General features: G+C 47.2%; 1 pseudogene; it reads right to left on the bottom strand.

Annotated features, from left to right (window-relative positions):
* Window positions 1–8,858: 8,858 nt before the first annotated feature.
* Window positions 8,859–11,576, bottom strand: LOC131481739 (probable G-protein coupled receptor 27; annotated as a pseudogene).
* Window positions 11,577–11,927: the final 351 nt, after the last annotated feature.

Here is an 11,927-nt window from a genome sequence, read left to right as displayed (position 1 = left end):
GTCACCAGAGTTAGAACTGGTGCCCATATGGGATCCTGGCATGTGCAAGGTTAAGACTTTAGCCACTAGGCTACAGTGCCGGCCCTGGATTCTCTTTTTATTGGCATTTCTGCTAAGCATACACATTCTTCCCTGCAAATCCTAACACTCACATGAGTCTTTTGTTACACAACCCCTGTTCTCAACTGTACCGGAAAGGTCCCAGCAAGAGAATTTTCACTAATCTGCAATGAAACAACCATGTTTTCTCACAAGAAGCCTCTATTTTGCCTGCTTTTCAGAAAACTGGTTCAAAGTTATTATATTTGTGTCTTCAACATTGTAGCCTTTGAATTACCAAATAAAGTCCCTTTACTGCAAAGAGGCTACTGACCCAGTTGCAGAAAAGCTGGGTTTTAGAAACTGCCTATCACAAAGTACAAAGATAGCACACAATTCTATCTTCCTAAGCAAAGACATCTTGCCACAGTAAAATGATGTGAGTGCTGAATGCCCAGTCACACTACATGACAATAAACAATGAGTCCTGGGGTGTGAATGTGGTGCAGACAGGGGGAGAACAGGAGGAAGGGTAGTTGAAGTTTGACATCTGGACTGCTGCTCTGTCAGCTACAGCCCAGCCCTCAACGCATCCTTAACATCATCTCTGTGACATTCCAAGCCAGCCTTCCCAGTAACCTGGGCTACAAACACAATCACCCACTTTCTCTTCACCTCCCCAAACCAGTTGCTTTTGTGCACTGTCAAAACTCCCTTTTTCATACACTGTCCTAACCAATAAGCCCTACTACACTTGCAGGTACATGAGGTTGGTAAAACTGAGTTGCTTATAGGAGGGAAATGGGAAAAACTTTCAGGGCCAAACTAATACACCTGCCCATGTGAAAGTCTTGAGTTGGGCTGGTTATCAACACCATCTACCAGTGCACACAAAAACCATGGTTTGAGGGTCCACTTCGCAGGGATCAAGCACAATATGCACCAGGGAAGTCGGGAAAGGGGGTGGACCATGTTAGGCTGATCATGACACTAACACTTTGGAGAGAACTGAGCCATGATTTACAGTTCTGTTTTTTAAGATTTATTTATTTTATTGGAAATGCAGATGTACAGAGAGGAGGAGAGACAGAGAGGAAGATCTTCTTTTGGATGATTCACTCCAGAGTGGCCACAATGGCCGGTGCTGCACTGATCCGAAGCCAGGAAATTCTTTCCAGTTCTCCTACATGGGTGCAGGGTCCCAATGCTTTGGGTCATGCTTGACTGCTTTCCCAGGCCACAAGCAGGGAGCTGGATGGGAAGTGGAGCTTCCGGGATTAGAACCAGTGCCCATATGGGATACCGGTTCGTTCAAGGTGAGGACCTTAACTATTATGCCATCACGTAGGGCCTGGATTTACAGTTCTTTACAAGAGTGTTAGGGTTCCTGGGCTGGGCTAGGCTGGGCTACAGCACACACTGTTGAATGCTTAGGTGAGGTGAGCCATGCCAGTCTAGGCCGCAGCTTCCACCAACACGCATAAGACCCGGTATGGGGGACAAGCACAGCAGGGGAGCTACACAGGCTCTTCTGCTGGATCACCGCTCCTTCCAGTGTGAGTGTGAGAGTTGGGACTGGGGAAGACCAAGCTGGATAGGGCTACAAAGCCCATTGTCCCGCATATGAGCTGATTTAGTGGGAAAGCCAGGCTGGGCTAAGTGATCATACTCACTGGCACATGCATGAACCAAAGTGCAGGCTGGTTGGGCTTTACCACAATATTAGCTAGCAGGTGCTGGAACTGGGGACAAATCCTGTCAGGCTAGAACATAACCACTTGGAAAGCCCAAGATTTAAGGATAAGAGTGGGCATAGTAGGAAAATTGTGGGCAACCCTCTGATGAGCTGCAGCACCCACTGGCAAGCATGAGAAGCAGGGTTAGAGCCAGGCCTAGCTGGAGAGTAAGTGGCACCAGCCAGCATGAGTGTGGGCCAGTCAGTGTGGTAGGTTGTGCTGAGCTAGGCTCTGACTCCTGTTAATGTGTATGAGAGCCAAATGGGATGCTGGGCAGAATGAAATAATCTGTTGTACATTCTGGCATGTGCTAGAACCAGGGCAGTGGGCCAGCTTATTGGGAGTTATATGGGGTCACTCCGACTAGGCTGCGTTTTCCAGTGATCTATTTGAGGGCCAAGAGTAAGTGACGAAGAGAGTTAGGCTAGGCATCAATATCCACCGGTTTGTATTTAAGATGGGGGTGGGACAGAACTGACCAGATGACTGAAACCACCAGTGTGTGTAGACTGTTGTGGGTGATATAGTGAGCTGGATGACACACTAGCTCTCACAAATAGGAGTCAGGTTGGGGACCACTTCTAGTGAATTTTCTTTGGGGACTCCCCCAAAACTGGACAACTGGATTCAGAACTTCCACCATGTGAAAAATCAGATGATCTTTGGTCTGATTGTGGAGTGCATGCATCACAACTAAGTCTCCCGAATTTCTGAATTATGTGCAGTGGACAGCATGCCCAGATGCTCATGAGGGACATGACAACCAGTTCATTGAGAGATACAAAGAATGCCTAGTACCATGGAGGGCAGCATGAAGAGAACAGCTCTCCTGGCCAATCTTTGACAACAAGTATCTGGCGAGTGGAGATTCTAAGGTGGACTATATCAGCCAATGGACATTGGAATGATTATCTCAATGTTGGAGGAATGAAATCAACAGCATCTGAGAAGTATGAAACCACTTAAGCAGCATCCTTGGAATGTGTTCCACATCAGGAAACCTGGGATGACATCAGGTGGCAGTCCTTCAATCCCAATTGGCCTGCTAGAAGCAGCCTTCTCCCTGTTTCTCCCCACTTTCCAAAGATGCAAAAAGAAAAACGGAGAAAGGAGGTAGTAGTTGTCTCATCCACTTTTCCCCATTCCTTGACCCTTCCCACACTAATGGGTGGTCCACATGGATAAGCAATCCTCTCAATTATGTAAACATCATCCAAAATAAAATGAATTTATCATTACAAAAACAGAAATCAGTTAAAGAATTTACTTTGTGGGGGCCTGGTGGTGTGGCTAGCGGCTAAAGTCCTCGCCTTGAAAGCCCCGGGATCCCATATGGGCGCCGGTTCTAATTCCGGCAGCTCCACTTCCCATCCAGATCCCTGCTTGTGGTCTGGAAAAGCAGTCAAGGATGGCCCAATGCATTGGGACCCTGCATCCATGTGGGAGACTTGCAAGAGGTTCCTGGTTCCCAGCTTTGGATCGGCGCGCACCGGCCCATTGCGGCTCACTTGGGGAGTGAATCATTGGATGGAAGATCTTCCTCTCTGTCTCTCCTCCTCTCTGTATATCTGACTATGTAATAAAAATAAATAAATCTAAAACAAAAAAAAGAATTTACTTTGTGGAGTTTATATTATAGCCCTTAGTATATATTTGCTGTGCAGAAACACGAGGTTTTTGGACTTCTGCTACTTAATATGATGTCTGGTAAAATTACATTTGGTTGATGTCCTGGGAAAATCACTTTTCAAAGTGACATTCCAAGTGGTCTTGAAATATTTTTCTATTAAAACTGCAGGTCAATTATGCATCTTGACTAAATTTCTAAATCAGTTTATCTAGCAAAATTGCATTTTGCTTATAAGTGTGTTATCATTTGAAAATTTTGTTTTAAAATGTGAAGATTTGGTTAAGCATTTTAGCACAGTGGGCTTTTACTGCTGGAGATTTTTGCACTCCTTGTGGGAGTACCTGCTTTGTTTCTATCACACTGTTTTTATATTATAGGGCCTGGCTCAATGGCTCAATGACTGAATCCTCACATTGTGAGAGCCAGCGTCCCATATGGGCACTGGTTTGTACCCCAAAGCTCTATTCTCCTTCCTACTCTGATATGGTCTGGGAAAGCATTAGAGAATGCCCCAAAGCTTTGGGACCCTGCACCCATGTGGGAGACACAGAAGACACTCCTCATTCCTTCCTTCAGATCAGCTCAGCTCCAGCTGTTGTGGCCATTTGGGACGTGAGCCAGCAGGCGAAAAATGTTCCTCTCTGTAAATGTGATCTGCCTTTCCACAAAACATGAATTCTCAAAAAAAAAAAAAAAATGGCCCAGGGTGACAGCTTTGTGGCTAAATCATTTCCTTGCATTTGCAGCGCACCCATATGGGAGCTGGTTTCAGTCCTGGTTGCTTCACTTCCCATCCAGTCTGGGAAAACAGTAGAGGATGGCCACAAGGCCTTAAGATCCTGCACCCACATGGACACCAAAGAAGGGTGCTACTTAGAAACTTCCCCAGAAGAAGCTTTTGGCTCCTGGCTTTAGACCAGCTCAGCTCTGGACAGTGTGGCCACTAGCTGAGTGAACCAGCAGGTGGAAGATCTTTCTCTATGTGCCTCTTTTCCAGGCCTGGCTCAGTGGCCTAGGGGCTAAACTCTTGGCATTAAATATGGTGAACTCCCATATGAGTGCCAGTTCCATTCCCAGTAGCCCCACTGCCCATCCAGCTCCCTACTTGTGGCCTGGCAAAGCAGTCAAGAACAGTCCAAAGCCTTGGGACTCTGCACCCCCCTTGGAAGATGCAGAAGAACTTCTGGCTCCTGACTTCAGATCAGCACAGCTCCGGCCGTTGCGGTAACTTGGGGATTGTATCATCAGATGGAAGATCTTCCTCTCCATCTCTCCTGCTCTCTGTATATCTGACTTTGCAATAAAATAAATAAATCTTCAAAAAAACACTATGACCCATAAGGGACAAAGCAGAAAAACAATTACTATGGGGAGATTCTTGCTGCCGAGGGTGCTGCCCTGTCGAGCGGGAACTGATGCCAATGAACTTGCTTTATCTAGGGAAGCAGGGACATAATTAAGTGAGTCAGTCTAAGCCAAGGGGCAGGAAGCCTGCTCCTAGATTCCATCCTATATAAAAAGGAGACCTCTGGAACCTGAACTCCTCAGCTTCATGGGAGCAGGGCAATTGGGGGGGTCTTCCAGTGATGGATACCAGGGCCTTGCACCCAGGTTTCCACCACCAGGTTCATACTGAAGAAACCTGAATTTCTCCAGTGTGGCTTCATGGGCATCAAGTTTCCTCTTGATTCTGGCACCAGGTTTTCTATTTTTCACTTTTCACTTGGAGGGAAATCCTCCCAAATATGACCACTTGAGGCATTCTGTGCCAACTCCTGGCATGGTATTTCTATCAGCAACTGGCATGCTCCAGGGAAAATTTCCACCACAACCACTCTGCTTTAATATTCAGAACCAGCACCCATATGAGATCCCGATCCATGCAAGGCAAGGACTTGAGCCACTAGGTTACTGTGCTGGGTCAAAACTGATGCTTTATAAAATTTTTATTGAGAAGTCAGATATACAGAGAGGAGGAGAGACAGAGAGAAAGATCTTCTGTCTGATGATTCACTCCCCAAGTGAGCGCAACGAACCAATGCTATGCCGATCTGAAGTCAGGATCCAGGAACTTCCTCCAGGTCACCCACATGAGCACAGAGTCCCAAGGCTTTGGGCTGTCCTCGACTGCTTTCCCAGGCCACAAGCAGGGAGCTGGATGGGAAGCAGGGCTGCCTGGATTAGAACCGTGCCCAGATACGAACCCGGCGCATTCAAGGCAAGGACTTTAGCCACTAGGCCACGCCACCGGGCCCTAAAACTGATGCTTTTTTTTAAAAGGATGTATTTATTTTTATCGCAAAAGCATACATAGAGGAGAAGAGACAGAGAGGAAGTTCTTCTGCCCACTGATTCACTCCCTAGGTTGCTGCAACAGTCAGAGCTGCATTGATCTAAAGTCAATAACCAGGAACTTCTTCAGGGTCTCCCATGCGTGTGCAGGGTATCAAGGACTTTTGCCATCTTGACTGCTTTCCCAGGCTACAAACAGGGAGCTGGATGGGAAGCAGAGCCGCTAGACATAGATTGGCACCCTCACAGGATCCTGGCAAGTGCAAGGTGAGACTGTTAGCTGCTAGACTACTGCAATGGACCCAAAGTGATGCACTTTGTTCCTCAAGGTTTGGTCACAAAAGAGGATGCATTTGTACCCATATCTCATCAATGTCTTCTTGTGAATGCTTGAATGACCGTGTAAGCTTGACTACTGAGGTCACTCTGAGGTGAAGAAGCCCAGGGACCACCAACAAGACACACACAACTGCTTCAGTCTTCAGTCCCAATGAGTGTTGCGGTCAGTCTCTAGAATCAGCTGCCAGACATGAAGGTAAAACATCTGGATGTCATCTGGAATTGGCATCTGCCCATTTGAGTCTTTCTACTTGAGCTCAAGATATCATGGATTAGAGGCAAATCACTCCTTCTGACACATTCATGAACTCCTAACCCAAAGAGTATGTGAGTGTACTACATTGGCTATTGTTTTACACCAGAAAAATCAGAAATGCAGACTATACAGCAAAAATAGCTAGTTATTTTCTTTAGGAACAGCTGTATTTTGTTCAGTTAAGATTATTTTCCTGAGTTACCATTTAATTTCCCTTTTTAATTATCATCTACCTCTCTTTCTCTTTCTCCAAGAATCAATCACCATAGTCTAAATGCTTCTCTGGTGATGCTCACCCAAACATTTCAGGAGCTCAGTCCACCACAGTGTATCTATTCCACTGTAGCTTTAGGGGTCTGCCAGTGACAGTCTAGAACACTTCCATTTATGGCATCTCCACAAAAACATACATTTCCACAGAGGGTATGGCTGAAGAAAACAATTTAAAAAAACCTGAGCAGGGCCCAGTGTGATAGCATAACAGTTAAGGTCCTCACCTTGAACATGCCAGGATCCCTATGGGTACTGGTTCTAATCCCAGTGGCCCTGCTTCCCATCCAGCTCCCTGCCTGTGACCTGGGAATGCAGTCAAGAATGGCCCCAAGACTGGACCCTGCACCTGGATGGGAAACCCGGAGGAGGTTCCTGGCTTTGGATTGGCTCAGCTCCAACCATTGCAGCCACTTGGGGAGTGAACCATCAGACAGAAGATCTTCCTCTCTGTTTCTCCTTTCTGTATATCCACCTATCCAATAAAAAAATAAATAAATCTTAAAAAAAGAAAGAAAAGAAAACCTGAGCAATGGTTTTCTAACATACAAAGCTTCATGACACATTGTTAGAGTATAAAACTCGATTTCATGTGGTGCGTAACTGTAGTCCTGTGTCCCCTGAGGAAGCAGAGAACATGTATCATGAAATGTGCTGTCCATGCCTGCTATAGTTAGGATTTCTTCTCCTCCTCTCTCTTTCCCGGCCTTTCTCAGCTGTTTCCATTCTTCTCCTCCTCTTTCTTCTGCCATAATTTAATCTTCCACTAATTTTCTTCCTTTCTTATACAGCTTCTTTTTATTTCATAGGCCACATGTTGCAAATATAAATAATTATTCCATCATTTCACATATGTGTGCATGTGTGACAATTTTTGCTTAAATAAGCTAATGGGACTTAGATAAGGGACCTAAAAATGTACAATATAAATAATGTATGAGAGCCTGGAGTGATAGCGAAGCAATTAAAGTCCTTCAGTTGAACTCACCAAGATCCCATATGGACATTGATTCTAATCCCTGTGGCCGTGCTTCCCATAAAATTCCCTGCTTGTGGCCTGGGAATGCAGTCTAGGATGGCCCAAAGCTTTGGGGCTCTGCACCCATGTGGGAGAACTGGGAGAGGCTCCTGGCTTCAGATAGGCTCAGTTCCTGCCATTGCAGTCACTTGGGAAGTGAACCATCGGTTGGAAGATCTTCCACTCTGTCTTTCCTTCTCTCTGTATATCCGCCTTTCCAATAAAAATAAATAAATCTTTTTTAAAAATGTATGAAAACCAAAATAAAGTTGTATGAAACAAATTCATTCAGATACTTGAGCACATTAACGCAGGCTTTGAGCTGGGAAGTGGATATTAAATTTTAGTCCCAAGTAAGAAAATAGGATTGTGAATAGAAGGAAAAAATCATACAATTATGACAGAAACATCCATATCTTCTTTATAGAAACAACCTCTTTGCTTATTTGGAAGGTAGAGGTACAGAAACAAAGAGCTCTTCTCTCTGCTGGTTCACTCCTCCAAGGGCCACACCAGCCAGGGTGGATCCAGGCCAACGCCAGAAACCAGGATTTCCATCTCTGCCAGCAGCACACCTCCCTGTGTACAATGCTGTGAAACATCTTTGAAAAAGACGTTTCATCTTTCCAGAAATCTTCATGCTGATTTCCATATTAATGAGAAATGGTGCAAGAGGGCTCAGCGGCATGGCCGAGCAGCTAAAGTTCTTGCCTTGAATGAGCTGGGATCCCATATGGGCGCCGGTTCTAATCCCAGGAGCTCCACTTCCCATCCAGCTCCCTGCTTGTGGCCTGGGAAAGCAGTCGAGGATGACCCAATGCTTTGGGATCCTGCACCCATGTGGGCAACCTGGAAGAAGTTCCTGGATCCTGGCTTCGGATCGGCGCAGTACCGGCCATTGCGGCCACTTGGGGAGTGAATCATCAGACAGATCTTCCTCTCTGTCTCTCCTCCTCTCTGTATATCTGACTTTGTAATAATAATAATAAAAAGAAAGAAATGGTCCAAGAATCAAATGAGTGTAGTCTGCACTTAAAAGAAAGGATAAAAGTTACCACATGTGGAGTAGAAGATGCCAAGAACCAGGGCAAGAAGGCAGAGCCTACTGCTGCCCAGAAAGCTAGAAAGCATCTTTCAAGGGAAGAGGCCAGAGCTGGGGTGAGCCTGGTACATGGAACCTCCCCTCTTAATCCCCAACCCCGCCTCTGCCATTTTCAACCCACCCACCCCCAAAAGGCCACAGGACTGTACAATCCAGGTGTTTGTTAACTTTGAGAGTCATCTTAAAAGCAGATTCTTAACCGAAAACAGGAAAAAAGCATTGCCTAAGCCAAAGAATTTGGTGGAGCTGTGGATGTGCCAGTGCCCTGGTTTCATGGAGCCCTCACAGCCCAATGCCTTCAAGTCACAAGGGAGGGTGACCTGCGCTACCTGGGAGCTCTGTCAGCAGGGGAACTGGGCGCAGAAGCAGTCCCTGATCTCCCTGTTGAACAGGAAGCACACGACAGTGTTGATGCTGGCTTGCGTGAAGGTGAGACACACTGAGGCCCTCAGGTAGGCCAGGAGCATGGTGCTGGTCCTCACCAGGATCCGCAGGTAGCTGGTCAGGATGTAGGGGTCCCAGAGCAGCAGGATGAGCAGTGTTGTGTCATACAGCATCCTGCACAGCCTCTTCTCCACCTTGAACTCCTCTAGTACGAGCAGGCAGCGCGACCTTGCCAGACCCTGCAGCCTGGATGCCAATGATAGTGGGTGGCATATGTCCATGGCCAAAGCCTGCCAGCCAGTTGGCCACATGGCCAATGGTACCATGCCCGTGGAAGGTCCAGTCGTGGCTGATGGTGGGTTCTAGTCTCGCCGGCCTCATCTTGCGGTGATCATGGTTGAAGGAGAGCAGGTAGAGTTAGACGAGTTTTGTGGCACCCACCACCAAGGCCAGCAGCAACAAGGAAGCTGAGTGCGCCAGTTGTGAGGTCAAGCTGCTGCTCCAGGATGCATGGCATATCCTGGTCTTCTCCACCGCGTCCAGCACAGGTGGGAAGGCTGGGGCCAGTGCCAGCACCCAGGTGGAGCACACCAGCATGGTGGCACATGGCCAGCCTGCCGGGTGTTCAGCATAGAAGCCATGGTGTGCCATGGCCAGGTAGTGAGTGACGCCCAAGCAAAGGAGCAGGAAGGCAGCGTGAAAGCAGAAGAGTGCCGCCAGGAAGGTGAACAGTCTGCAGCCCAGCATGCCCAACAGCACCCCTGAGGTGGCCTCTGCTCAACCCAGAGCCAGCACAACTGTCTAGAGGCAAATGAGCATGCGCAGCCCTTTGGCCAGTCACAGGTGGAGCAACAGGCAGTATGGGGCATGGTGCTGGGCATGTTCCTGCAGGAGAAGCAGTGCAAACAGCACGTTCTGGCAAGCCTCAAGTAGAGTAGAAGGCTGAGCGTGGCCAGATTGAGGTCCAGAGCGGTCTCCTTAGTGCCTCTGTCCACCGGTTTGCTTGTGCTCCCCACAGCAGCATCTCCCAGCAGGTGCTCTGCCCTGGGATTGACCTCCTGCCTTGTTGCTCTCCCTGGTCACCCCTCCCGTGCTCCTGTGCCACTGCCACCGCCCTGGTGCAGTATGGGCCCTGAGTGAGCTCCAGGGGTCTTGTGAGCTCCAGGGGCCCTGGGGCTCACCGGGCGCCCGCCCAGCCCCTCCCTGGTCTCCTCAGCCCCAACCACCAGGCCACTGCCATATCAGGAACAGTGTGCACAGAAGGCTGTGGCCACCCCTTGCGCCCCAGGCACCAGGTACTTCACTGAGGACAGGACATCCTCCTCCAGTGCCGCCAAGCACCCTCCCCTCTGCTGGAGTGCACAGAGTGATTGCCCAGCACCATATGGTTCTTACCCTTCTTTCTTCACGTTATAACCAGTTTTTTTGTTTGTTTTTTTGTTTTTTATAGATTTGCTTATTCTTATTGCAAACTTAGATATACAGAGAGAAAGAAAGACAATGACCGCAATGGAAAGAGCTAAGCGGATCTAAAGCTAGGAGCCCATATCCTCTTCCATGTCTCCCATCTAGGTTCAGTGTCCCAAGGCTTTGCGCCATCCTCCACTGCTTTCCCAGGCCATAAACAGGGAGGTGGATGAGAAGTGGAGCTGCCAGGATTGAGCTGGTGCCCGTATGGGATCCTGGCACGTTCAAGACGAGGACTCTAGCTGCTAGGCCATCACGCCAGGCACAGAATTAAGTATGTCTTCAGTCAAGTTTTTGACTTGTGCATGGTCCCAACTTGCCTTCCTATAGCAATATCCATTTCAGGTCACTCTTCACTCGAGCCTTCTGGTGGATACAGCCAAAAGCCTAAAGAAAGGCTTTGGCATTCCTCTTTGTCATTCAGATAAGCTAAATGAGTGAGTAACTATATTTTATAATTTTCAAAGCAAAAGAAGGCCTCTAGTGAATTTCTGTCTTCCTAAAAAGAAGGCTTAGCATCTTTTCCATAAAAGCTCAATATGTAGCCCTGGGTTAGTTCTCTCAATTCATTTCCTCCTACTGCATTAGGTTATTCAGAATAGCTCTGCAAATACCACTGAAGAGAGCTCTTGGGACAATGAGATTGCTTTCCAATATAAAATATATAAATCTTAAAAAATTATGTTTCTATATCTGGAGCAGAAAAGAATATTGGGGAAACAGTAGGGGGAGAGCAATTGGAGAGGGTGGAAGGGGAAACCTCTGAGCCTAAGGAACTGTACCAAAAAACGACACTACATAACCACCAGTGAGTTTACTCTTAAATTGAACAAAAACTTGAAAGAGTTCACATATTCATGATTTTAAAAAGTGTGATGTTCACTTCCACCCAAAGTTTTGGTGATTCTGAGATGATCACCTGTTCCACAGTCCACAGGTTGCATTGCATTTGTGTTCACTCTCATCAATGTAGAATCACTGGCACCACTGTCACACAGGGTGGGTTTCCTGTAGAATTCAGGGTGACGTTCAGTCTCCAGCATTTGTAGCTACACTTAAGAAAACCTCAATGTTAATTTTAGGGAGAACTTTATTTCAGAATTGCTGCTCTGCAGCACATACAAACGTGACTTCCCAATGTTTTTCTTCTTTTTTTTTAATGTTATTTTTGATGATGTTTACATAGTTGATCAGGGTCGGAAAGGTCAAGGATCAGGGGAAAGCAGGCAAGACCACTGTTTACACATTTCCTTTTTCTTCTTCCTTTATCCGGAGGAGGGGAGGATACAATGGCAGAGACCATGCCCAGCCTCCCCAGTACCCAATGTCATCCCAGGGTCCCCGTTGTGGGGCATATGCTCAAGGGGTTTCGATAGTTCTGAGATGCTGTTGAC

This window comes from Ochotona princeps, chromosome 13 (assembly GCF_030435755.1).
Source record: "Ochotona princeps isolate mOchPri1 chromosome 13, mOchPri1.hap1, whole genome shotgun sequence".
In the NCBI taxonomy this organism is placed as follows: Eukaryota; Metazoa; Chordata; class Mammalia; order Lagomorpha; family Ochotonidae; genus Ochotona; species Ochotona princeps.
This window is presented reverse-complemented; position numbering and strand designations above follow the sequence as displayed.